Source organism: Dendrobates tinctorius, unplaced genomic scaffold (assembly GCF_039654945.1).
Source record: "Dendrobates tinctorius isolate UK_male_01 unplaced genomic scaffold, ASM3965494v1 ptg000050l, whole genome shotgun sequence".
Classification (NCBI taxonomy): Eukaryota; Metazoa; Chordata; class Amphibia; order Anura; family Dendrobatidae; genus Dendrobates; species Dendrobates tinctorius.
The window spans coordinates 430,515-445,000 of NW_027361718.1; the positions used below are offsets into that span (position 1 = coordinate 430,515).

The 14,486-nt window shown below is 38.4% G+C and overlaps 1 long non-coding RNA gene across 2 annotated transcripts in view; it reads right to left on the reverse strand.

The window, feature by feature from the left end:
- Positions 1 to 9,727: 9,727 nt before the first annotated feature.
- LOC141091229 (uncharacterized) overlaps positions 9,728 to 14,486 on the reverse strand; it is a 58,948-nt gene continuing 54,189 nt past the window's right edge. For both annotated transcript variants that reach the window (XR_012232464.1, XR_012232463.1), the window contains exons 2-3: positions 14,054 to 14,200; positions 9,728 to 10,594 (exon numbers count right to left, since the gene is read on the reverse strand). This is a non-coding gene — a long non-coding RNA (uncharacterized lncRNA). The remainder of the gene's footprint in view (positions 10,595 to 14,053; positions 14,201 to 14,486) is intronic.

The following is a 14,486-nucleotide window of genomic DNA, read 5'->3' on the forward strand; positions in this document are numbered from 1 at the left end:
GGTAGGGGGCCGTGATGGTAGGACCGGGGGCCGTGACACAATTCATCTCTCCAGACTTCCCTCTTCTCTGGTCTTTTGCAACACATCCTGACATGGTGCCATAAAAATTAAAAGTATAATTCTAATACCCATGAATAAAAGTATCTACATGTGGGGACAAATGACACCGCAAGAAACGACCTGGAAACCATCTGCAGAGACTTTGAAGACTTAGGCAAGAAAGTGAAAGAACTGGGAGCGCAGGTGGTCTTCTCTTCCATCCTCCCAGTGGATGGCCATGGAACAAGGAGGTGGAATAAGATTCTGCAGGTGAACAACTGGCTACGTCGATGGTGCCGTCAGCAACGATTTGGATTTCTGGATCACGGAGTGAACTACTTATACGATGGACTACTTGCTAGAGATGGGGTGCACCTTACGAAGACTGGAAAGCATGTATTTGGAAGTCGCCTTGCTACACTTGTAAGGAGAGCTTTAAACTAGAACAACATGGGAAGGGAAGCAAAAGACCAGAAAAAGCCATACACCTGACAAATGCTATTGAGAACTCTGCTATTAGAAGTGGAAAGGAAGAACAAAGACGAAAGAATCTAATTAATAAAAATATTGGAGAAAGAGAAACCAATCACAAACTAAAATGTTTCTATACTAATGCACAAAGCATGGGCAACAAACAAGGAGAATTGGAACTACTAACACAGGAACAGAAATATGATGTAATTGGAATCACTGAAACTTGGTGGGACAATACACATGATTGGAATACAAGACTAGAAGGATACAACTTATTTGCAAGAAACAGACTTGATAAACGAGGAGGGGGTGTCACATTGTATGTTCGAAACACGTATATCTGCACAGAGATTGAAGCTTCAGAGACTGGGAGTTCTGTGGAAACTGTTTGGGTAAGAATACAAGGACAGAACAATGGAAAGGACACCATTGTAGGCATTTACTACAGGCCGCCTGTGCAAGCCGAAGATATAGATGAACTCTTTATGCATCAGATGGCCAAGTTCTCCAAAAAATATGACATAGTTGTCATGGGAGATTTCAACTATCCAGACATTTGTTGGGAATCTCTCTCAGGCAAAACTAACAGGTCAAGGAAATTCTTATCCTCTCTTGCTGACAACTTTATCTTCCAAAAGGTAAGGGAGAAAACAAGGGGAACTGCTACCTTGGATCTAATCCTTATAAACAGGGAGGAAATGGTTGAGGAGGTAAAAGTGGCTGGGACCCTAGGAGGTAGCGACCATGCTATTTTAGAATTTTGGATTACTAGAGGTGGAAGACCTGTGAAGACTCAGACGTCAAGGTTAGATTTCAGAAAGGCAGATTTTAAGGGATTCAGAAAGAGAATTGGAGGGATCCAATGGCTGGATATCCTTAAAGACAAAAATGTCCAGGAAGGATGGGAAATCTTGAAAAATGAAATTCTCAAAGCACAGTTGTTAACAATTCCGAAAAGAGGGAAGAATAGGAAGCATTTAAGGAAACCAGGATGGATGAACACAGAACTTAAGCACATGCTAAAAAGGAAGAAAAAAATGTTTATAAAATGGAAAGAGGGAGGCATATCTAAAGAAGAATATAATGCTGTCTGCAGAACCTGCAGGGCACAAATCAGATTAGCTAAAGCTGAAAATGAACTGAGGCTTGCAAGAGATATCAAAAGCAATAATAAAGGATTTTGGGGATATGTCAAAAGTAAAAGAAAAGTCAAAGATGCTATAGGATTTTTACAGGATGAAAATGATGAAATGGTAAGACAGGATGTTGAGAAGGCTGAACTTTTAAATTCCTATTTTGCATCTGTTTTCTCTCAGAAAGGAAATGCAACATCAACTATTCTTCACTGTCCTATTAAGGGAATAGAAGAATCCAGGATATCTATAAACAGAAAGATAGTGAGGAAACACTTAGCTAACCTAAATGAATTCAAGTCTCCAGGTCCAGATGAATTACACCCCAGAGTACTGAAGGAGATAGCAGAAGAAATTTTTGAACCCCTCTCCATAATCTTTGAAAATTCTTGGAGAACAGGAGAAGTGCCAGAAGACTGGAGAAGAGCAAATGTTGTTCCTATCTTCAAAAAGGGGAAGAAGGTGGACCCAGGCAACTATAGGCCGGTGAGTCTGACTTCTATACCAGGAAAGATCTTTGAACAAATTATTAAACAACATGTATGTCAATACCTGGATAAGAATGAAGTGATTAAACAGAGTCAGCATGGGTTTCTAACTAATAAGTCATGTCAGACTAACTTAATTTCCTTCTATGACGGTATCACTGATTGGGTGGATCAAGGAAATGCTGTAGATATAGTATATCTTGACTTCAGCAAAGCATTTGACAAAGTCTCTCATACAATCCTTATTGAAAAAATGACTAAGAATGGAATGGACAAGGCAACTGTTAGGTGGATTCATAACTGGCTTAGTGATCGGACCCAAAGAGTGGTCGTAAATGGCTGCACATCCAGTTGGAAGAATGTCTCAAGTGGGGTACCACAGGGCTCTGTCCTGGGCCCTGTATTGTTCAACATCTTTATCAACGATTTAGATGAAGGAATTGAAGGTAAACTGATTAAATTTGCTGATGACACAAAGCTAGGAGGGATAGCTAATACTAGAGAAGAGAGAGAGAGGATTCAAAAAGATTTAAATAAACTGGAGAAGTGGGCAGCAACTAACAGAATGGTTTTTAACAGGGAGAAATGCAAAGTACTACATCTGGGCAATAAAAATGAAAAAAGCATATATAGAATGGGAGGAATAGGGCTAAGTGACAGCACATGTGAAAAAGACTTGGGTATACTAATAGATCACAGACTGAATATGAGTCAACAATGTGATGCAGCAGCAAAAAAGGCAAATGCAATTCTAGGATGTATTAACAGAAGCATACAGTCTAGATCACGTGAAGTCATTATTTCCCTCTACTCCTCTTTGGTCAGACCTCATCTGGAATATTGTGTCCAGTTTTGGGCACCACATTTTAAAAAAGACATCAACAAACTGGAGCAAGTTCAGAAAAGAGCGACCAGAATGGTGACCGGTCTGCAAACCCTGTCTTATGAGGAAAGGTTGCAGGATTTGGGAATGTTTAGTTTGCAAAAGAGAAGACTGAGAGGAGACTTAATAGCTGTCTACAAATATCTAAAGGGCTGTCACATTGTAGAAGGATCAACTTTATTCTCATTTGCACAAGGAAAGACTAGAAGCAATGGGATGAAACTGAATGGGAAGAGACACAGATTAGATATTAGAAAAAACTTTTTGACAATTAGAGTGATCAATGAGTGGAACAGGCTGCCACGAGAAGTGGTGAGTTCTCCTTCAATGGAAGTCTTCAAACAGAGGCTGGACAGACATCTGACTGGGATGATTTAGCGAATCCTGCTTTGAGCAGGGGGTTGGACCAGATGGCCCAGGAGGTCCCTTCCAACTCTACGATTCTATGATTCTATCTCTCATGCTTTGCCCTCTGAATAAATAATTGCCCCTCACCGTGCTTCCAGCACAAAATATCCATAATGTTAGCAGACACTGCTCCTTTCAACAATGTCCCCTCCACATTCCCCGTCTCCATAATATCCCCCCACACTGCCTCTTTCCTTAATGTCTCCCCCATAATGTCTCACCCCTCTCATTAATTTCCCACACTACCCTTCTCCAAAATATCACCCCCCATCTTCCCTCTGTATAATGTCCCCCCTTCCACACTGCCCTTCTCTACAATGTGCCCTTTTCATAATTTTTTTCCCCCATTGTGTACCCTCACAGTATCACCAAATTGTGATAAGGTCAATGGGATGACTTCAAAACGCCATTCCATGCTGGGGCGGGTGTTGACGATCACTGCTCTGCCTGTGTCCCGGTGACAAAGTGTTCAAATGTTTTTTGCATGGAATAAATCACCATTTTTGACCATCACTAATTGGAAGTGCTAACCACAAAAAAACACAAGTCGGATCACAAATTTAAAGCCCCCGTTACACACTGCGATATCGCTAGCAATATCGCTGTAAAGTCACCGATTTTGTGACATAGCAGCGATATTGCTAGCGATATCGCTGCATGTGATACTTACCTCCGACCGGCTCCCCCGATGGTTATCGCTGGTCGTGCTGGACCATTTCTCGTCGTCAGCTTCCTGCGGCCAGCCTCGGACTGGAACACCTTGGGCCCACCAGAGAAAATCATTCTTGGGGCCCACTATGTAGCTGCATAGAGTTAAATACCAGACCACCAATTGTGCGGTAAAACACGCTAATATCCGGGTATAATATAAGGTTGTACATGTCTTAATTATGTAGCAGGAGTTGGGGTAGCCCCCTTATAGAATATAAAGCAGCCCCCTCACATAGTATAATGCAGCCATCTCATAGAATATAATGCAACCATCTCATAGAATATAATACTGCCCCCCTCATAGGGTATAATACTGCCCCCCTCATAGGGTATAATGCACCCCCTCATAGGGTATAATACTGCCCCCCTCATAGGGTATAATACTGCCCCCCTCATAGGGTATAATACTGCCCCCCTCATAGGGTATAATGCACCCCCTCATAGGGAATAATGCACCCCCTCATAGGGTATAATGCTGCCCCCTCATAGGGTATAATGCTGCCCCCCTCATAGGGTATAATACTGCCCCCCTCATAGGGAATAATGCACCCCCTCATAGGGTATAATGCTGCCTCCTCATAGGGTATAATACTGCCCCCCTCATAGGGAATAATGCATCCCCTCATAGGGAATAATGCTGCCCCCTCATAGGGTATAATACTGCCCCCCTCATAGGGAATAATGCTGCCCCCCTCATAGGGTATAATACTGCCTCCTTATAGGGTATAATACTGCCCCCCCCATAGGGAATAATGCATCCCCTCATAGGGTATAATGCACCCCCTCATAGGGTATAATACTGCCCCCCTCATAGGGTATAATACTGCCCCCCTCATAGGGAATAATGCACCCCCTCATAGGGAATAATGCTGCCCCCTCATAGGGAATAATGCTGCCCCCTCATAGGGTATAATGCTGCCCCCCTCATAGGGTATAATACTGCCCCCCCTCATAGGGTATAATACTGCCCCCCCTCATAGGGTATAATACTGCCCCCCCTCATAGGGAATAATGCATCCCCTCATAGGGAAAAATGCTGCCCTCCTCATAGGGTATAATGCTGCCTCCTCATAGGGTATAATGCTGCCTCCTCATAGGGTATAATGCTGCCCCCTCATAGGGTATAATGCTGCCCCCTCATAGGGAATAATGCACCCCCTCATAGGGTATAATGCTATATAGATATATAGATATAGAGTTAGATAGAAATAGATAGAAAGATAGATGTAGAAATAGATAGATATAGAGATAGATAGTAGATAATGGATAGAAAGTAGATAATGGATAGATATAGATAGAAAGATTCATAGAGATAGATAGAGATAGATAGAGATAGATATAAAGATAGATATAGAAAGAAATATAGATAGATAGATAGATCGATAGGTAGATAGATATAGAGATAGATAGAAAATAGATAATGGATAGATAGATAGATAGATATAGAGATAGATAGCTATAGATAGAAAGATATAGAGATAGATAGATATATAGATAGAGAAAGATAATAGATAGAGATAGATAATAGATAGAGATATACAGATATAATAATAATAATAATATAGACATATATAGATAGATATAGAGATAAATATATATAGATAGATGGCTATAAATAAAAATAGATAGAGATATATAGAGATAGATAGATATAGAGATAATAGATATAGAGATAGATAGATAGATATAGAGACAGATAGATATAGAAAGATAGATATAGAGATAGATATAGAGATAATAGCTAGATATAGAGATATGTATAGAGATAGATAGATAGAGTTAGAAAGATAGATAGATAAAGAGAGAGATAGAGATTGATAGATAATGAGATATAGAGATAGATATAGAGATATAGTGTTAGATAGAAAGATAGATATAGAGATAGATATAGAGATAGATATGGATATAGAGATAACAGATATAGAGATAGATAGATAGATAGATATAGAGATAGATAGATATAGAGATAATATATAGATAGCTATAGAGAGAGAGATATAGAGATAGATATAGAGAGAAACAGATATATATATAGAGATAGATAGGTAGATAGATATAGAGATAATAGATATAGAGATAGATATAGATATAAAGATAGATAGAGATAGAGAGAGCGGTAGATAGAGAGAGAGATAGATATAGAGAGAGATAGATACAGAGATCGATAAATAGATAGAGAGATAGATATAGATAATAGATAGAGATAGATAGATAAAGATAGATAATAAATATAGAGATAACAGATAGATATAGAGATAGAGTAAGATAGAAAGATATAGAGATAGGTAGATATAGATAATAGAGATAGCTAGATAGACATAATAGATAGATATAGATAGAAAGATAGATATAGAGATAGATGTAGAGATAGAAAGATAGATATAGAGATAGATAGAGATAATAGATAGAGATAGATAGATAGATAGATAGATAGAGAAAGATAGATATAGAGATAGAAAGATAGATAGATATACAGAGAGATCGATATAGAGATAGAGATAAATAGATAGATATAGAGAGAGATATAGAGAGATATAGATATAGAGATAATAGATATATATAGAGATAGATAGATATAGAGAGATAGATACAGAGAAAAGATATAGAGATAAATAGATAAAGATAGATAGATATATAGATATAGAGATAGAAAGATAGATATAGAGATAGATATAGAGATAGATAGAGATAGATATAAAGATAGATATAGAGATAGAGCGATAGATAGCGAGAGATATAGATATAGAGATAGATAGATACAGAGAAAAGATATAGAGATAGATAACGGATAGATAAATAGATAGATAGGTATAGAGATAGATATAGATATTAGATAGAGATATATATAGATAAAGATAGATAGATATAGATGGTAGCTAGATAGATAATAAATATAGAGATAATAGATATAGAGATAGATAGAGTAAGATAGATAGATATAGAGATAGATAGACATAATAGATAGATATAGAGATATATATAGAAATATATAGAGATAGATAGATAGATAGATATAGAGATAGGTGTAGAGATAGAAAGATAGATATAAAGATAGATCGATAGAGATAGATATAGATAATAGAGATATATAGATATAGATAATAGATAGAGATAGAAAGATAGATAGATATAAGAGAGATAGAGAGAGAGATATATTGAGAAATATAGATAGATAGATAGAGAGACACAGATAGAGAGAGCGAGAGAGATATAAAAAAAAAAACAAAACAATACTCACCTCTCCTCCTCGCTCCCACGCTGATCCCGGCTTCAGTGTCAGGAGCTGCCCCCTCTGCCAGACACACAGCGGGTGCGCGATGTAGTGACGTCATCGCGCACTGGCTGTGAGTCAGGAGCAGAGGGGCCTGAGGGCGGCGCCGGCCCTGATTTACAGATGCAGAGCGGCTTACTGGGCTGGGGGCGGGGCCTCTGGGGGTGGAGACCTGAAATGATATTCACTGCTTCGCAGTGAATATTCATTTCTCTTTAGCAGCGGGGACAGAGGCTCCTGCCTCCTGACACCCGCTGCTGCTCCGCTGGCAGGGGCCCCCATAGCAGCTGCATGGTGTGCGACACACCACTGGCTGGGGGCCCCTGGAGCAGCGGGGGCCCTAGGCAACTGCTGGCCCTGTATGCCTGCAGGTGCCAGGGCCCACCAGATGCCAGGGCCCACCGGAGAATCCTCCGGTTCCCCGGTGGGCCAGTCCGACGCTGCCTGCGGCGCTTCCTGCTGTGACGAGTGACGTGTGGACGCGGGCGGGAGGACGTCAGGATCGCCTCGTCTGACAGGTAAGTAGCGACCCCCGACCCCTGCGATGTCGCTGGTGAGATCTGCCTGTGTGGCAGCTCACTAGCGACCACTTAGCAATGCACCAGCGATCCATATCGTTGTCGGGATCGCTGGTGCATCGCTATGTGTAACGGTACCCTAACTCACCCATTATGGTCAGTGAAAACCATGAATGATGATGACTGACGACTCAGCTGTTCAATCTGGTACAAGTACTGAAGCTGTCAGTACTTTGATTGAAAGCTCAGTGTGCAGTCTGGTGCAAGGGTGTGCTGAGCCGTTGTTGTCTGTATTGGCAGTTTAGCAGTCCAATCTGAGACTGGGAGGTGCTGGCTGTCTCAAGGTGATTTCTTGGTTACTTAGTTGGACTGTTTGTTCTCGCCCTCTGCCAGACGTACATTCAGATAAGTGCGGTTTGTCTCTCTATGCCTTTTGATCTGCTTGTTGATCTTTCGTTGCCTGTCCTTGGACCTCTTTGTGACCATCAATCTGTTTAACCCTTTTCTGTCATTGGGCGATGTTGGACTCCCCTATTGGAAGTAGCAATCCTAAAAGTCAATGTCGACCCTTTAACGAGCCTTGTTACATGACTTAGGATAAAAGCCAAACCAGAATCTCAATTTGAAGGCACTGTGTTTCAGGGTGCTGCCCCTCGTCAGTGCAAAGTGTGAGATCTGGTTTGGCTGTGTGAGAGGTGTCTGACCGATATCCAAAAAGTATTGTTTCTCTTTGCGGAGATTGACATGAGGGTCGACATTAACTTTTAGGATTGCTACTTCCAATAGGTGGCACTAGAGTTCTAGTCCTCTTCCTCTCTTAAGAGACAATTTGCATATTTCCCAGAGGAGCATTGCGGCTTTAAGTCTCCTCATCTCGGCATGCTTAGCATGTCAATCTCCGCAAGGAGATTGGCATGCTTAGCATGTCAATCTCCGCAAGTAGAAACAATACTTCTTGTATATCGGTCAGACGCCTCTCACACAGCCAAACTAGATCACACACTTTACATCCGTGTGTCATCAGTGTGACATGTACCGGCGCCTGGGAAAAGTAGTACATGTAGCGTTGCTCCCTTAATGACATCACCGCCGGTCAAACACAGCCACGTTCACATGCTCAGTTCAGTGTGTTCCGTGTGGTATGGCGAGAGGTCGCATCACTGATCTGACTGCTCACCAAACCATCCGGATTCTCATGGGACCTGGCCACTAATGGATTATCAGCAAAAAGGTGAGTATAACTTTGCTTTTTTATTTTTATTGATCAAATGGGTAAAAGAGGATCAGGGAGTTTTTATTTCTAACAAAGGACTTTACTCCGGCAGTGTCTTTATTACATTTTACTATAGGGTTAGTAATGGGGGTGTCTTATAGACATCTTTCTATTACTTATCCCCGGGCTTGATGTCAGTAGCCATAAAACAACTGACATCAACCCCACAATTATTACCCCACTTGGTACTGCACCAGGGCAAGTGGGAAAAGCAGAGGCTAAGAGCCAGAATTGGCGCATCTAAAGGATGCACCATTTCTGAGGTGGCTGAGTGCTGATGTTCTTAGTTTGGGAGGAGGCCAAAATCCATGACCCCTTCCTAGGCTATTAATATCACTCTGCAGCTGTCTGTTAAGCCTTTCATGGTTAGTAAATATAGGGGGGGGCCACATGTCTTTTTCTGGGGGGTCTCCCCTGTAATAACCAGTAAAGGCTAAACAAACAGCTGTGAGCTAATATTATAAGCGAATATTATAAACCTTTATGGTTTTGGGCCCCTCCCATAATATTACGGGGGACACCACACCACTTTCTTATTATTATTTATTTAAAAAATAAATACAAGTACAGAAAAATAAGCACTGAAAGCATTGTTTAGAAATCACACTGACATATTTCTATCATTTATCATGTTCCTCATCTCAATCTATTTCTATCTTTAAACATCTTTAATACATAAAACTCTTTAATTTCTATGCTGCATTTCATTCCATACTTGTCACACTGACAGCACATGGACACACGGACACTGACAGCAAAGGATAAACAAGGATGTCACACGGATGTCACATGCATTCATATGGATGGCACATGGATCTCATCAGTAGTGTCTTTTTTTTAAGTGAGAAATACAATTGGTCCTTCAATATAACATTGAAATGGGCACGGAGTCAGTAACCTAAAACTTGCACCCTATATCTAGCACAGTGCTGATTCCTGCTTTCTTCTCTCCGTTGATATATGATGCACATGCATAGTTAATAATAAATATAATAAGACAAACATTCAGAATTCAGTATTTTTACCTTTTGTTTGACACATCACAAAAACAATAATAATAAAGTATGAATCCTGAAAATAAAAAAATACAAATAAGCTTTTTATGCAAAGATTACTTCTTTAACTTGATTGCTGCACATTCACACTGCTTTATTCTTCAATATAGTGAACTCAGCAGTGAATTTCCCCAAAGAAAACTTGGTGCAGAGCTGCAGAGGAGTGTTGAGGAGTGCAGAGCAGGCACCCAGGGATCGCTCCATTGCTCATTGTGACACTGCAGCTCTTCTCCAGAGAACTCACATCAGGACAATGTGCTCCTCCTGACATCCCCTGATGAATGGATTCCAGGCAGGTGCATCTGTGCCCATTATACCAGGCTGCCTTGTCATTGTCACAGCTGCAAAAGGACAACCAGGGGACAATAAAGCTGCACTTCCAATGTACATTCTTATTATTGTTTGTTTGCTGCTCCTCATGCATTTGGATCAGGCACTTGTATAAATTAAAAGTGTTTATCTCCATTTCAGTTTAATGGCAGGATTTGGAATCGGAGGCCAAAAAAGGCATTGTGTATTAGCTGGATAGGAAGGCAATATCTGCAGTATTATATGCAAATTTAACATGAATTATAATAATCAGAGTTATTTACAAATATATTAGCTAGCATTACTGATGACTATGGATATAGATATGGCTGGAAAATATTGATCTGTATTATTGTAGAAATACTGGGGATGTTAGGAAATATGGACTAGATATATAGATAGGTAGGCAGACAAATAGATGCAGAATAAAAGGCATCAAAAGAATCTTTATGAAAGTGAGAAGTGATATTTATTTTTTAATAGAATGACATTCCAAGTCATTTATGCATGTAAAGGCCGGTGATCTAAAGGATTTATTGTTACCCTGTTCTCATAAGGTGAAGTGTTGATCCTTTCACCAATGACACTCTGGGGACCCTTCAATTACAGATAAGAGGCAGGCACTTCCTTCAGGTTCCTGAATAGACTTTTTATATCAAGATCGAAACTAAATTAATAAGTGCAGATTAAGGCGATCTGGGCTCATAGAAAACTGTACAAGTTTGATGCATACTGTGATAGATAGATAGATAGATAGATAGATAGATAGATAGATAGATAGATAGATAATCAGATAGATAGATAGATAATCAGATAGATAGATAGATAGATACGAGTGATAGATAGATTGATAGATAGATAGATAATAGATAGATAATAGATAGATGATAGATAATAGATGATAGATAGATAGATAGATAGATATTTAAAAAAATGAACAAAATTAATCTTGCTATCTGAAGCTTAAATTCAATATTCGGAAGTAGTACGGCTCTTTACTTTTAAATAATCAATAGACAGATAGAGAATAGATAGATCTTAGAATGAATAATACACTATGATAGGAAGAGGAATATAATAAAATAAATAGATGATAGATAGATATAGATAAATAGATAGATATATAGATACAGTAGATAGATAGATGGATAGATAGATAGATAGATAGATAGATAGATAGATGTACTGTCTATTAAAAGAATATAGGTACTACATAATATATTCTAAAATATCCATATTAGAATATATTAGATACATTACAGAAAGAGAAAAAGAAGAAAAAAAGAGGCAGACACGCCAGCTCTATCCAATATTTTCTCCATTATTGGGTCTGACTATGGAATCTGAAGAATACAATGTTACACTTCGCAGTTTAGCTTGAGGAGATGCCAATAAATAAGATGAATAAACGCAGACAAAATGAACCCTCATAAAACACAACATTTCCTAAAATTGTTATGCCAATAAAAAAACTTGTTGAAATAAATATCAGAATTCATGACATGGAGTAAATGGAGTCTGCACACAATCTCCCTCTGTCACATATACTACAACTGGATAGCAATGAGTCAATAACAGCACGATCTCCCTAATGGTCGTAAAGTTGATTTAAACAGCAAACAAGAAAGTGATTTTACATTTACGAAGTGATCTTTTTCCCCTGTATGACAAACAGTCATAAAAACCAACTTTCCTTACAGCACATCGCAGATCAATATTTATCTGTACACCCCAGTGCCAGATCAGTCCCATGTACAGGTTACCTGGCTGCATGTTTTCTTCTCTTGCACTTTTTGTTTGCTTTCCTAATTGTTAAGTTTTAATTTTTATTGCATTTTCTTAATTTTATTTTTTTGTTGTTATTCCTAATAATAAACAATACACAACAGAATCCCATCTGCAGACTCTTCTTGAAATGAGATATATTTTCAGTAGCCGCTTAGTTCATTAAGGTGGTAAATATTAATTAACATGTAAATAGTAAGTGTGCCCTTCCAGCCTGGGAGCCATATGCTGGGACCCTATAAACCCCTCTCTCTCTATAGGTCCTTAGTTAAGTCGCCGGTGCTGTTATTGCTGTGACCCTTCACTGTGATTTAATCTGCCATTTACAATGTGACTTTATGTACTGCAGCAGGGAAATGAAATTATACAGCTCTCACCAATGATCTGAGCGATTCATGCCTCTTATGGGAATTACATAAAGCAAAATGACCCCAGAATAGTCTGTCACATTATTCTCAGGTTTCCTGATCTCCGGGTCTACAATGTAGAGATTAAAAGTACAAAAATAAGGGGGGGGGGGGGGGTTTGTAAATTCCCTTCCCCAAAATAATTTAAATTATATTTTTATACACTTTTGTAAGAAAAATCATAGAGGCATAGATTATGTTATTATATAAAATATTAATTAAAATATAATTTAAATATATATATATATATATATATATATATATATATGATAGAGGCACAGATAATCATATATATACATACATATATATGATAGTAGAATAGATTATATCATAAAAAAATAATGATGATATCTATGTTTATATATATATTTATTATAGAGGCATCGATTCTCTCATGTATATATACATATATCTATATAATGGTTTTATATATAGTTTTTTTATATATATTTAATGGTTTTAGACCAAAATTAACCAATTAATATTGGTATTGAATTAAATGGTTTGCAAAACATTAGAGTAGTATCAATAACCACTATTGTTTGTCCTGATGATAGCTGTGAAATACCACTAAAGAACAATATAGATGTGTTTCAAATTAAATCAGTGAAATAGTAATACTAGGAATTTTGATTTCATTAGATTTTATTATAACAAATAATATAACTAGAAAAAAAAGTGACAATGCAAATAAAATAATAACAATAAATCTGAATATACCTCATATGTACAGCCTAATATTAATATACCTAATAATAATAACGATAATAATAATAATGGCAATATAATGAATATACACTGAATAATAATGATATACCTAGTGTATAGTAAAATAATGTTGCTATTATTATTAATAATAATAATAATAATAATAATAATAATAATAATATACCTAATATACCATAAGCCAAAAATAAATATGTGCTAAATATGAAATAAGAAAAAATGTAGCAAAATATCATAAATTATTAATAGTAATAATAATAATACATTTGATAATGATAATATACCTGCTATACAGTAAATAATAATAATCAGTAACAAATAAAACAACAATAATGAAATATCCTATGCTATATAACCATATAATAATAATAATAATAATAATAATAATAATAATAATAATAATAATAGTAGCTCTTTTGCCATTCCTGTGCTCCTCGCCCCCTCTGGCACCACTCCACCATCTCTGCAGACCCCGGAGCTGGTGTGGCTCCATTTCCTGTCCTGGCTCGGTCATCATTGTCACCTCGGTGTGAGGTCCCAGCTCAGTGTCCCCCACACAGCCCCACTTCTCACCTGTCCCTCCCCGGTGTTCTGCCCGCAGCCTGGGCCCGGATTGTCCCCGCACCACAATACCTGCGGCTCCTTCATTGTTCGGTGACTCCCTCGCCTATTGTTTCTCCATGTCAGTCAATATCTCGGCTCCTTGTGAGGTTTGCAGCCCTGAAATCACATTAGGAGCAGGATGATTCTCTCATTCCCTGACCCCATGTGGCACTTACATTGCTACTATCAGCATCATATACTTATTATTAGCATTTGTTGCATCCACTGCTCCATCCTAGATGACAAGGTTTTGTTTCTATTCTATATCAAATTAAACACTTGTAGCAGACTCCTCTCTCAGTCCTTCACCATTTTATGTAGAATAGATGTTATGTGGAGTGACTCCTGCACCCAGATGTGGGGAGTCCTGGGGGAGGCTCTCAGCACACTGAGCTCAGGCTTT